Source organism: Bacillus rossius, chromosome 11, assembly GCF_032445375.1.
Source record: "Bacillus rossius redtenbacheri isolate Brsri chromosome 11, Brsri_v3, whole genome shotgun sequence".
Classification (NCBI taxonomy): Eukaryota; Metazoa; Arthropoda; class Insecta; order Phasmatodea; family Bacillidae; genus Bacillus; species Bacillus rossius.
This window is the reverse complement of record NC_086338.1, coordinates 55,987,731-56,002,319: the sequence shown is the minus strand read 5'-3', so window position 1 is coordinate 56,002,319 and position 14,589 is coordinate 55,987,731. Positions and strand designations below refer to the sequence as shown.

Here is a 14,589-nt window from a genome sequence, read left to right as displayed (position 1 = left end):
TTTAATCACACTACTGGATAGCTAAAGAATCAAAGAATTCGTTTCGCTAAGTGAGGACTGTGACGCATCGCGCGTTGTGGAGGGGGAAGCGCCGCCATCTTGAGGTCATTTTTCCTGCGATTCAAGATTTCCATTTAGTGTAACTTTTGACTCGGTGAAACTACGACGTTCGTTTGAGTTTCAATCGTCAGCTCTCGTCAAGATCTATCGACTGCACATATAAAACATTAGTGTTAAATAGTTACAGAGAATATACATGGTGTTAAAATAAAATAAAAATAGCGTATTTTATATTTTGTATAGAAAATATTACCTGTTACGTACACGTATTCACGTACAATACACGGCCGTGTCCGTGTCACAGACAAACGCCATTTTTTTCTATCACGTGGCTGACGTGTTTCGCGCGGGTAGTAGCCCCGCTCACGGGTACCAACCCACGCACGGCTCTCAGACCGCGGGAGACGCGTGGAGGCGTCCTGGCCCAATCAGCAGCGAGTGCTTTTTTTTATTTTACGTGACAACGTATAATAAATCGTTGAACGCCGGCTGCACGCACGAAAAAGTGTCCCGTTACGCATATTGTTCCATTACGCTGTGTCCCGTTACACACATTGTTCCATTACGCTGTGTCTCGTTACGCTCATTGTACGCTTGCGCAGCATATATCTCTCTTCCACTCGACTGTTTATAAAGTGAAGTGAAAAGTTAATGTGGTTTAAATTGCTTATTACAACAACCATTTCGGCAATAAAGGTTAATTATTCTTGCATTTTAAAAATCTGATTACTAGTATAATTTCAAGTATTTATTCTTTTATTATTAAAATAAAAATGATTCTATTTTATTCATAAAAGTCTGCAATCATTTCATCAATGTTTTGTTATGACTAGAGACCTGCAAAATTCGCGGATTCAGTGACCTCCAGGATAGACTTCACTATACTCTACACACTCGGGCAAATGCCACCTGTTGATTGGCTGCTGACTTGTGAGTCGTCTCGACTGGGTGGCCTGTGATTCGACACTTCTATGAGTGAGGGTCTCTGATTGGCCCTCATTGCTCCAGATTAACAGTGAACCAATTGCAGAAGCAGCACTAAGGTATAATTATTTGAATTGTAGCATATCACGAAATGAATCCGCGAATTTTGCAGGTCTCTAGTTATGACGTTGTCAAGGTTAAACTATCGTCCGTAAACCGAATTTACAGACAACCATTTTTTTTTTTTTCTATCACGTGGCTGACGTGTTTCGCGCGGGTAGTAGCCCCGCTCACGGGTACCAACCCACGCACGGCTCTCAGACCGCGGGAGACGCGTGGAGGCTTGTGGGGAGGGGAGGGGTAATCAGCTCAGCGCGGCTTCCTAACCCAAACAGCAGCGAGTTGTGTTTCGCGCGCACGCCTCGTGGGTCCTGTTGCCATGGCGACGGGCAAACCGCGCGACGCTCGGTAGTTAAAGGAATCGCTTCGATAACTTCCTGCGAGATTTCCGTGGGCCGACGTCGAGGGAATAACGCGCGTGGAAATTAATTATTTCAAGGCTTCCTGACCTGCGTTATTAGTTTTTTTTTTAAATTTAAGTTAATCATTATAGCAGGAGAGCCGAGGGTCGTTGTGGAATTTGAGGGTAAGTTTATTCTAATTTTATTAACGTTTATTTTGTATTTTATTTCCTATTCATAGAGATTCGTCCAGATGAACAGTAAGCCAATAGCAAAATCATCTAAAAGGTATATGTGTTTGAATTATAGCCTATCGCCGAATTCCTGTAGGTTGGTACATTTCTCTTAAAAATACAGCAATGTGTAGAGCCCGGAAAAATTAGCAGATTCATTCGGCGATAGGATAGAATTCAAACACATATACCCTTTAGATGATTTTGCAATTGGCTTACTGTTCATGTGGACGAATCTCGACCAGTTATAAATAGAGACTGGAAAAATTCGCACTTTGGATGACCTCTAGGATAGATTCCACAATCCGCTACATACTCAGGCAAATGCCACCTGCTCATTGGTAGGAACCGGAAAAATTCGCGTGTTGAATGACCTCTAGGATAAACGCCATGATCCTCTATGTACTTGTGCAGATTACACCTGCTGATTGGCTACTAACTCGTGACACGTGTTAACTGGGAAGCTTGTGATTTGATACTTCTTCTGTCGAACGTTTTTTCATTGGTCCAGAGTCCTTCAGATAAACTGTGGCCCAATCACTGAAGCAGCAAGAAAGGCAAATGTATTTGGATTCTATTCTATCGCGAAATGAACCCGCGAATTTTTCAGATCTCTAGTTATCACCTAAAATTATCGTCCGTAAAAATACTTTACAGACACCCCCCATTTTTTTATATGTTTTTTTATGTTGGCCGTAAGACTGCTGGCCTGTTTGACGCTGCACTCTGTCGGCGAACCAAGGGAACTCCGATGACGGGCGCTAGCTGTTAGCACGAGATGGCGATAACGACATTCCGCGGTAGTTATGCCCCTTCAACTCCAGACGGAAGTGGTGTTTGCCGATACGTCACGGCGATTAGCGCTCGTTACTGAACTGTGATTGACGCTGATGGGGCGAACTGCTTGACGCCAGCGCCTGTCTGCAGTCCGACAGAACATTTATATTTCCTACTTTTGGCTGCGTTAGTGAGAGATCTCGGAATTATTATTTTTTTTTTCCTTTTGCTGAGCTTTCATACTTTTAAAATTAATACCTATGGATAGGAAAACTTCGCGGTTTCGATGGCCTTCAGGATAGACTGCACATTCCCCTGTACACTCGGGCAAATAACGCAAGTTCATTGGCTGCCGACTTGTGAGTCGTCTCGGCTGGTTTGTCCGTGATTCGATCATTTTTGGTTGAGGTTTTATAACTAGAGACCGGAAAAATTCGCGGATTCATTTCGTGATATGCTAGAATTCAAACAATTATTCCTTAGCGCTGCTTCTACCACTGGTTCACTGTTAATCTGGAGCAATGAGGGCCAATCAGAGACCCTCACTCACAGAAGTGTCGAATCACAGACACTCGGTCGAGACGACTCACAAGTCAACAGCCAATGAACAGGTGGCATTAGCCCGAGTGTGTAGAGTGTAGTGGAGTCTATCCTGGAGGTATTTGAACCCGCGAATTTTTCCGATCTCTATTTATAACTAGAAACCGGAAAAATTCGCGGATTCATTTCACGACACCTACTACTTTAAATTCTACTCTGAAGCCATACGAATCTGCGAAATTTCCGGGTCTCTACTAATGATTATACCATAAAATAACGCGGTTTTTGCAGGATACTACCTCTAATTTACTTGAAAAATTAATAATTGGATTTTATCAAGTACTAACAAAGTAGACCTACTAATTCTGATAAAGTACGTGCCTTCGGAGCAACCTTAATCGCAGAGTGCATCTCTCGCTCGCCTCTCGGCCCTGATTGGCTGGCTCTGACCATGCTGCCCAACGACCACGAACTCAGCTCACGAGGTCGTTAGGGTCGCCATCACGTCGCTCTTGGTTCGTAAAGCAAGGTCATAAACGCCCTTACGGCCTGGGTTGTTTCAGCGTCGCCCGGCGCCAGACAGCGGGCCATTGCATCTCCACCATAAACTGTGACCTTTGGAGTCACTACTTTCAGGGCAACCTGAGGAAGACAGGGGATTCACGTTATTAGAAACACGTGCTGTTTCCGAGTAGTGAAGTTCTGGCCTTTTTTCCCGATGCATAGAGACAGTGATATTTAGAGTAAAAAAAAATCTGTTCGTTTATAATTAGGGACAGGAAAAAATTCGCGGGTACAGTGACCTCCAGGATGAACTCCATAGTTCTACGTACACTCGGTCAAATGCCACCCACTCATTGACTGCTGTCTTGTGAGACGTCCCAACGTAGCAGCCTGTGATTCGATAAAGCTTTGGTCGTGCGTTTCTCATTGGCCCAGAGTCATCCAGGTGAGTTGTGAGCCAATAGCAGAGGCTGCACTGAGGTGTAACTATTTGTATTTTAGCCTATCGCGAAATGAATTCGCAAATTTTTCCGGTCTCTACCTATTCGTTCTATATTAATATAGAGGAATCTTGGCAAATTAGAGACCCTCAGACAAAGAAGTATCGAGTCAAAGTTAACCAGTTGATACGCCTCCCAAGTCAACAGCCAACGAACAGGTCTCTTTTGCTCGAGTGTATAGAGGATCATGGAGTCTATCCTGTAGGTCATTGAAATCCGCTAATTTTCCCGGTCCCTAGTCATTAATAGGTAAAGAACGGAAAAATTCCCGGGTTCAATGACCTCCAGGATAGACTCTACTACACTCTACAAACTCGGGAAAATGCCACCTGTTCATTGGCTGCTGACTTGTGAGTCGTCTCGACCGAGTGTCTGTGATTCGACACTTCTATTAGTGAGAGTCTCTGATTGGCTCTCATTGCTCCAGATTAACTTTGAACCAGTGGTAGAAGCAGCGCTAAGGTGTAATTATTTGAATTGTAGCATATCAGGAAATGAATCCACGAATTTTTCAGGTCTCTATTAATAGGGAGTAGGAAAAAAATTGCAGATTTAACGATCTCCAGGATTGACTTCACGAACCTCTATGCACTCGGGGGCAAACTACACCTGCCCATTGGCTACTTACTCGTGACACCTGATAACTGGGATAATTGTGACTCGATACATCTTTTACAGACGGTTTTTTTTTTAAAATTGGCTCAAGAGTTATTCAGTTAAACTGTGGTCCATTCACTGAAGCAGCGCTACGGTGAGGTTAAACTGTGGTCCATTCACTGAAGCAGCGCTACGGTGAGCGAGTTTTGATTCTAGCCTGTCGCGAAATGAATTCACCAAATAATTTTTTTTTTCAGTGTATGCTCGTAACTGAGTCATTTGTTTTCGTTTGCAAGCCTGTGGATTTTGTTTCTGGTCTTTCAGGAAGTGTAATAATCGATAGGAACAGGAAAAAAATTCGCGGGTTCAATGACCTCTAGGATGAACTCCATAACCTACGTACACTCGGTCAAATGCCACCCACTCATTGGCTGCTGTCTTGTGAGACGTCCCAACGTAGCAGCCTGCGATTCTTATAAAGCTTTGGTCGTGCGTTTCTCATTGGCCCAGAGTCACCCAGGTGAGTTGTGAGCCAATAGCAGAGGCAGCACTGAGGTGTAACTATTTGTATTTTAGCCTATCGCGAAATGAATTCGCGAATTTTTCCGGTCTCGATAGTCATTTGTTTTCGTTTGCAAGTCTGTGGATTTTGTTTCTGGTCTTTCGGGTAGTGTAATCGACACATCGTCCGATGACAGAGGTTCTTCAAATGTTTACCATTTTGCATCCTGTTCTGTAGCCAAAAGAAAAGAAAAAACAAGCTAATTTCACGGATCCCCAGCTACAAGACCTGGAGTTCGGGGGGAGGGAGGAGGGGTAAGTAGGTTAGGAGCAGACTGACGTCGGGGCAAAGAGGGGTAAGTGGAGGAGGGTGGGGGGGTCGTGAGTAACGGCTTCACTTACCGTCTCTCGCAGCCGCGCATTATGGTTTTAACGGCTCGGCGTGTAAGGAAGGGAGGTGGTAAGGGGCAGGAGGGGGGGGGGGTCCCTGACTCCCGCGAAGCACGCAAAGTCAATAAAACACCCCGTTGATCCGCGCACATGGGGCGCATCCGCTTATTATACCGCACCTCCCCTCTTCCTCCGGGACCCTCCAGCCCCCGGCTTCTGGAGCCAGCGACGCCGGCAGCAGCCCTTGGCTTCAGCAACCCCCACCCTTCACCCCTCCGCACGACAGACCACTTGCGCCCGAAAAGGCCCTTCGGCGACAGAACCCTGCAGTAGAGACTGGAATAATTCGCACTTTGGATGACCTCCAGGTTAGACTCCACCATCCCCTACATACTCAGGCAAATGCCACCTGCTCATTGGCTACTGACTCGTGTCACCTGTCAACTGGGACGCTTGCGATTCGATACTTTTTTGGTTGAAGGTTTTTCATTGTCCCAAAATCCTTCAGATAAACTGTGAGCCAATCAGAGAAGCAATATAAAGGTACAGTTGATTGGATTCTGTCATATCGTGAATTGAATCCGCGAATTTTTCCGGTCTCTACTGACGTGCTCGCGTGCGGACGAGAGGTTCAAGGTCAGATGACATAGAATAGGGCCCTCTCTGGCAGTAACTCAGCACAGTCCTGTCCCAGCTCTGACGGGCGTTCAGAGCGGATATTCCCCCCCGAGCGAGGCTTCGTTCATAACACCCGCGGCTCGGAGCAAAGGACCAATCAGAGATCTCCATTTCTCGCGGCTCGTTTAAGCCCCGCTGGCGTCTCTTGACGACCCCGCCCGTCGCAGTCGATCCAATTAGAGATTGGCCGAGGTCGTGTTTTTGGACCGTCCGGTCTTTTGCGGCGACACAGTAGCGGCCTCTGTTAGTGGCCGTCGAACTAGGCCCGGTGTTCCAAGACACACAAAAATAAAGGGGGGTTGTCTGTAAAGTCGGTTCACGGACGATAATTTTACGTGATAACGTCATAAGAAAACATTGATGAAAAAAATGCATACTTTTTTAATTTTCAAATATTATTTACAGTTTTTTTTGCAAATTTTATTTAAACAATTTGTTTAAATATAATCACGAACAATTTGTTAAAAAGGCCCGCCTTAACCTGCTTGATATTATAGAAGATTTTCTCTCACGGTGGTTGGCCGGTTCTTGCTCGGCTCGGCTCGGGCGGAACGTGACGATTTGTCGTGCGTGCAGTCGGATTTATATGACGTTATCAAGTCAAAAATGAGGATTAAGTATATGTTGCACACGCCACATCTGTCCCTTAACCGTGTTCCTACAGCACGATAGGACACGGACATTCCCTTATTTTAGGGGAACGGATTTTTGTGTCCTATCAGTTGCCGATCTGTTTCCCAAATTCTGCGCATGCTCAGAGCTCACTTTTCCGTTAATTTCGTCCAGATGGCAGGCATTAACTCGTATATAGACACTTTCGTGATAATAGAGGGACCTACCATGCGTGTTGGTGTGAAAGTGAAACTTTATGGTAACGAAACTATCCTGTAATATATTTTGTTCGCTTAAATTTATCATAACCAGAAGTGATCGCAACTTAAAAAAGTATTTGTGCCGTAATGATTGTATCGATGTGGTTTCGAAACGTTCCGCTAGAATGCGTTGAAACCAATTTTCTAGCCTCGCGCAGGGCATACCCGTTTATTCAGACGTTTGCCGATTTGTTTACCTTACTGGGATTCGGTTTGTACTCCATCTGGAATACGGCCCTCCGAGTTAGGTTATGATTGTGTCCCAACAAGGCAGTGCTTGTTAGCTGCCCTACCCGTCAGTCCTGGAATACCGCCCCAAGCGTTCTTGAATGTTGGCCCTGTACCGCTACAGCTAGCCCGAGGGCGTATCATTATTTATTTTTCTTCTATCATTTCGTGTTTTACCCATGACTAGGGACCGGAAAAATTCGCGGGTACGATGTCCTTCAGGATAAACCACACATTCCCCTGTGCACTTGGGCAAATAACGCAAGTTCATTGGCTGCCGACTTGTAAGTCGTCTCAGCTGGTTCGTCTGTGATTCGATCCTTCTTTGGTTGAAGGTTTATTTATAACTGGATGAGATTCGTTCAGATGAACAGTAAGCCAGTAGCAAAATCATCTAAACGGTATATGTGTTAGAATTCTAGCCTATCGCCGAATGAATCTGCGAATTATTCCTGCCTCTAATGATAGTGTTACCAACATAACAGTTTACGGACATTTGCGATCTAGACTGTCGCCAAACAACAGCGCTGATTAGGCCCGTGTCTAACAATCGTGAACCCATATCCCAAAGTCCCTAGTTTTTTGCAAGTCTATCTGGCGGCTCAGTGTATCTTGGGTTTTTTTTTCTTCGTCTGTGCTCTGATGTCCGTTTGCGCCGGTTGGGGTCGCAGAGGGGAATTGTGGGTAAATAACGAACAGTCGAAAGGGACAACCTGCTATGTTCTTTCGTGAGAGGATCTGTAGGGTTGGGTTGGGGTGGTGAGGAGGTGGGGAAAGTGGTCAGGGGTCGCTTCCAGACCGCATAGCGTCGCCTTGGGACCTGCGGGTCTCCTCCTCCTCCTCTCTCCCCCCCCCCCCCCCCCCCCCCCCCCATTTGACGACCGCGGCTTCCCCGGGAAGCCGAGACACTCTCTGGAGCGTCGCAAACTACAAGCACTTCAAAGCGCTCTTCTTTACGCTCTTCCTCCCCGCCCGAACCCTTTCTTCCTGTCCCCGCGGGGCCTTCGCCCTGTCCCCAGGACTCCCCTCGGAGCACCTGGCCGACCCTTGTTCCGGTCCCAGCGCCACGGGGGGAGACACTGCAACTGCCGAGACCTCACACCTAGTTCTGGGCCAGTCCGCTAGATGGTGGCTCTCATGATATGTTGCTAACACAGCCAGTGGCGTAGCCAGGGGGGGGGGTTAGGGGTTCAAACCCCCCCCCCCTTAGCTCCAAATCTTTAATTAATTTCTTATTCATCACTCAAACAAATTTCATATTAAAATTAATAAAAATTTTACCATTACAATATTTAAATTTAAGTACCGAAAACTGCTAAAATAGCACTATTTTACACCTTAAAATCCAAATTTTTCCGGGGGAGGACCCCCCGGACCCCCAGCTTTAATACGGGGGGAGGACCATGCTTCTTAACGCCCCCCATACACAAATCCTGGCTATGCCACTGAACACAGCTAAACTGATTGTGGGAAGTAGTGCATAAGCTATTATCAGTAGAGACCGGAAATATTCGCAGATTTCATTCGGCGATAAGTTAGAATTCAAAAAACGTATACCTTTATAATGATTTTGCTATTGGCTTTACTGTTCATCTGGACGAATTTAAAACCAGTTATAAACCCTCTCAACCAAAGAAGGATCGAATCACAGACGAACCAGCTGAGACGACTCACAAGTCGGCAGCCAATGAACTTGAGTTATTTGCCCAAGTGCACAGGGGAATGTGCAGTCTATCCTGAAGGCCATCGAAGCCGCGAATTTTTCCGGTCCCTAGCTATTTTCAGGCAAACAAACAAAGGAAAATTAATTCACTCCATTTTTGGTAGCCACATATGTCGTGGTGTGGCAAACCAGAAATGTTTTCATCGCCTGCTCGTTTATATATAACATTACCTTTTTATTTAAAAAAAAAAACTGTATTAAGTGTTCTTCGCACAATTGAAATGACTTTTACTAAGTAATTAGTCGTCAATTAGATAAATTAACATTATCAACATTTAACTTTGTAGTAGAACCTCTATTTTTTGCTGGTAGTTATGGGCCCGCTCAACAGATAGCGTTACGTGTCGCGCGAAACATGGTTTCAGTTTCCACTGTAAGAGTCGCGCTTCTGTATAACTGAGCTTGTTCTGTGCTCAGGGCGTGACGTCAGCCAGTCTCTGCGCGGTTCAAACCAAGTTCCCGCTCGTTACGACATATTACTAGAGACCGGAAAAATTCGCGGATTTATTCGGCGATAGGTTAGAATTCTAATACATATACCTCTTAGATGATTTTTTTCTATTGGCTTACTGTTCATCTGGACAAATCTCAACCAGTTATAAACCTTCAACCAAAGAAGGATCGAATAACAGACAACCCAGTTGAGACGACTCACAAGTCGGCAGCCAATGAACTTGCGTTATTTGCCCAAGTGTGCAGGGGAATGTGCAGTCTATCCTGAAGACCATCGAAACCGTGAATTTTTCCGGCCCCTACAAATAATATATACACACATGCACACACATGTATTTAAATCTCGTAAGTTAAAAAAAAATATTTGTACATTTATCCAGTATAACTGTGATTATACTTTCGATCATATAGAAAATGTATTGAAATAAATTAAAATTTACATGTCACATTCAAAGCCATTAGTTGAAACTTGACAATAATTTAGATACTAAATTTTATAGAGATTTATTAAAATAACATTTTATGTGATGACTATATTTAATAATCCACGTGAATCAGGGTGGATACAACTACTAGTAACTTATATACATTTTTGTCATATAAAATTACTGTGTGTAATATAACAAAAAAACGGAAAATATTTACAATCTATATGATAAGAATTTTGGACAGTTACTGTCAAATTTCTCATGTTAAATTTGAAGCACTTCAAACTGAAAGATTTTGGAATTTTTTTTTTTTTTTTTTTTTTTGGTGAACTGAACAAAACATATACCTACTTTTACGTAAATGATAAACGCCAATGAAATGTAAGTGTGGAGCAAGTAGCACTTATTATAATTTCGTCAAGTATAAAAAAATGAACATATTTCCCGTGAGAACTGGCTTTTATGCAAATAAAAAAAATACTTTTTTTACCTTCGGAAATTCCTGGCCTAACCCTTAGGGAAGAAAATTTTTAGTCTCCGCTGAAATTAATTCAGAATACGGGCTGCGTAGCCATGGGAAATCTTTGGCACAAATTTGTTATGAAATATTTAAGGCTTCTTCCCTCTCTTGCGAAAAAATAAGGCAAAGATAAACTCTTAAAAGTGAAGAGAATATGAAACAATAAGTATTTATACACGTTTATATACAGGATTATTTAAAACATAAATGCTTTCAAAGGCTGGATACAGCTTGGAAGTTGAAGCACAAATTTCCGTCTCACATTCAATGTTGAATTTTTTTAAAAATCAAATTTTGAAATACTCATTCCATGATTACAAAAACATTTATAAACATTTCTGTAATTTTATAAAAAAAATTACATTGGAAACCAGTTGCCAATAAAAAGATTGTAATGATACAAGAAAGATACTGTAACATTGTACAACACATAAGTACTTTTTTTTTGCATATATGAAATACGTTTTTTCTCTCGAGCTAATGCTGTGTACCTATGCCATTTGATCCATAGAGGTATTAGTCTGTTCTGAAGATGAAGGCAACTGGTTAGCAATTTGGATAGCAAAACAAATCGTAGCTGTATAAAAACTAAATTACTATAATTTTTTTAAAATCTCGAAAATTACTCGCCAAAAAGACTCGTAAAGATACCATCATGTAGTGAATATTGCTAAACAAACGTAATATCAAAACATCTGCAAGTCATTAGCGTTAAATTTCACGATAACAAAAAAAAAAATAGCTAGTCATGGGGACTGTCAAAAGAAGTGAAAACTTAAAACTTTGTTTTTACATGTGTAATATGTAGGGACACCTGTATTTCGCGAATACATTTCGTGTCTAGGTAAATAGCAAAACACCGTAGTTTTTTCCTTGTATTTATTGGCTGTGGTCGGCGAGAGGTGTTTTCCCGCACTTGACGGGGCCAATGGGAATGAAAATACCGTACTTCTGCACGCACACGATTCGCCATTACTCTAAGAAAAAGCTACAGTGTTTTGTGACATACCTTGACACGAAATGTATTCGCGAAATACAGGTGTCCCTAGTAATATGACATCATTTATACGTCAAATGTACGTAAGAAAATGATTCTGGTATTATATCAGTACGATGTCAGCATGATATCATTAGGGACCGGAAAAATTCGCGGAATCATTCGGTGATAGGCTAGAATTAAATACATGCACCTTTATAATGATTTTTGCTATTGGCTTACTGTTCATCTGGACGGATCTCAACCAATTATAAAACCCTCAACCGAAGAAGGATCGAATCACAGACAAACCAGGTGAGACGACTCACAAGTCGGCAGCCAATGAACTTGCGTTGTTTGCCCGAGTGTACAGGGGAATGTACAATCTATCCTGAAGTCCATAGAAACCGCGAATTCGCGAATTTTACCGGTGTGCTCGTCGCTACGTCCACGGGCTGTTGAGTGGTGTGGGGGGGGGGGGGGGAGGTTGTCATTGATGGTGTGGAAGGGAGGGGGAAAGGGAAGGCTAGGAGTCACGGCTACGCCGCTACGCCCTGCACCTCGCGAGATCGACAAACACTCACGCGGTTGGGTGTTTGCCGTTCGTAATTTGTTTCCTCGCGCGGAGCAGACCTCCACGTGAAGACCTCTACCCGGAGATTGCAGTCAGAGCCACGCCCGCTGTTCCGGGCCCGGAATACCGGCGTCTTCCGCTCGTCGACCGAACGTCTGCGATACCAACGGCGTTCATCGATTTATAAGATGTTAGCACGTCAAAAAAAAATGTTTAAGCGATCTCCACACTAAAAAAAAATGATGGATACCGTCTTTGTTTTAAAAGGAAAAAGACGTAGTTTTGGATGATTTAATGAAACGTGGGTCAATAACGATTGTAAACTGGTTTAACTTCCAGGTGGCGAAATTCTATGCATGCAGAGGAGTTAAATAATCTGGTAGAGCGTTACGAAAAGTGCTCGGAAAAGAGTGGTGAATATATGAAAACGTGAAGTAGATATGTAGTAAACTAAAACTGCCAATAAAAACTTTTTCACGGGAGTTTATATTTTTTAATGGCAAAATTGTACTCACTTTAGGGAAATTCCTTCGTATGTGTGCTTGAATTTAGCCTGGAGTGTAACGATTCCGCAATATAATTATAGCTAGAGACCCGGAAATTTCGCAGATTCGTCTGGCTTCAGAGTAGAATTTAAGGTAATAGGTGTGCTCAACTCATGTTCGCTTTCCCATTGTTTTTTTTCTTAGCGAGGGCATGTTTATCCTTGTTAATTGGCTCTGCCCGATTCGCTTACTTCTCTCCTAGCTGGGCGTCGTTGGCTCACGGTCGTAGAGGGGCGTGTCCAGATAACTGCGGGCCAATCATGAACACAGTACGAGAGTGTGAAGGTTTGCATTCTAACTTGCGACTAAATGAATGCGCGAAATTTCCGTTTCTCTAATATAGCTTTAACTATAAGTAGGGACTGGAAAAATTTGCGGTTTGAATGACCTCTAGGATGGACTCCACGATCCTCTATGTACGCGGGAATATTACACCAGCTCATTGGCTACTGACTCGTAACACCTGCTAACTGGGATGCTTATGATTCGATACTTCTTACGTTGAGGGGTCATTCATTGGCTCACAGTCCTTCAGGCAAACTGTGTTCCAATCACTGAAGCGGCAATAAGTTACACGCACTTGGATTCTAGCCTATCGCGAAATGAACCCGCGAATTTTTCCCATCTCTAACTATAAGCTATTAACAATCATCTAATTAATTATTCGCAAGTTTAATTAAGTCCACTATAAAAATGAATATAAGTATATACACCTAGCAGTAATGTTTGAAAAACGTAATGTGAAAGACGGTACGTGACTCCGCGATAAATGGACGTGGGTGACGAATTCCCATGACATGGATACGACGTGAAAATCCCTGTGTCTGTGTTCATAACCGGTGCGCTGTCGCGAATTTCGTTGCTAATTTACCCCCCCCCCCCTCCGCCCTTTTCACCCCCCTTTTTCGCCCTTTGTGTGATTATCCACTGCCAGGCGTCCGTCAGATTAAAACCACATTTCATAATCAACAAATAAAAAAAAGGAACGAGCGTGAAATGGCGTGCGTTTGTGTGCTCAGCGCGTGATGATGTGTCGTCCTGCAGATAATCATTTCACCAGCGACCATGAATAATAACAGGAAGAGCTTATCAGTATGGTGATGTCCCCTGTGGAGGATAACAGACCCGTTAAAACTGCGAACCCGAGCCGTGGAGCATGTGATAACAAATTTCGTCCTGTAATGTATGCGTTATATAGCCAACAGTAACCACGCATTAAAGCCAGCTATCATCTGCAATTTTGTCAAAATTCATAATTACCTTCTTTAATGTTGCTTAAAATAAAGTATTTTTGATAGTACTCCCGTCCCATTTTAAAACATTCAGATACTTCCTTGAGATAATCAAACATTAGGTTAAATTTCAATGTTTTCAGTTATTTTGTATAAATTTAAGTAATTTCTTTAAATATGAATTCTCAACTTGGGACTGTGTGAGTGGATAGCGTAAATTTTATCATTGTCATGAGTTTAAGAGAAAAAAAAACAGTTAAAGGTAAGATTTTACGGCACACGATTAATAGGGACCGGAAAAATTCGCGGTTTCGATGGCCTTCAGGATAGACTGCACATTCCCCTGTACACTCGGGCAAAATAACGCAAGTTCATTGGCTGCCGACTTGTAAGTCGTCTCGGCTGGTTCGTCTGCGATTCGATCCTTCTTTGGTTGAGGGGGTTTATAACTGGTTGAGATTCGTCCAGATGAACAGTAAGCCGATAGCAAAAATCACTACAAAGGTATATATGTGTTTGAATTCTAGCCTATCGCACGAATGAACCTGCGAATTTTTTTTCCGGTGTTTACTTATCTCTAATGATGACGTAATGAACAGCAGAGCCGGAATTTTGTCCATACAGACGATTTCCCCGAATTCTTTTAAACCGCCACTTCATCGGTAAAAAAAAAAAAAACTGTTTCTCTTCTTTTCCCGTCTCCATGGCGCCCTATCAGCGCCTCTGACGGCAGATCGATCAGGGGGAACCCGATACCCGGACCGCGAATGAAGACAAACAAATGGTTTCGAAGCAAACAGGACCATTAGTGTTTTTTTTTCTCTCCCTGCTTTTTTCCCCCGGTGGAGGAGAAAAGTTCAGCGCCTGGTAGAT

General features: G+C 43.2%; 2 protein-coding genes across 5 annotated transcripts in view; one reads left to right on the top strand and one right to left on the bottom strand.

Moving 5' to 3' along the window:
* The window catches only part of LOC134536481 (phenoloxidase-activating factor 2-like), a 127,237-nt gene that overhangs the window by 28,095 nt on the left and 84,553 nt on the right, over positions 1 to 14,589 (bottom strand). The gene's annotated exons all lie outside the window — the stretch shown is intronic.
* Positions 1,409 to 14,589, top strand: part of LOC134537049 (octopamine receptor Oamb) — a 189,524-nt gene continuing 176,343 nt past the window's right edge. For all 4 annotated transcript variants that reach the window (XM_063377275.1, XM_063377273.1, XM_063377274.1 and 1 more), the window contains exon 1: positions 1,409 to 1,630. The gene's annotated coding sequence lies outside the window, so the exon portion shown is untranslated. The remainder of the gene's footprint in view (positions 1,631 to 14,589) is intronic.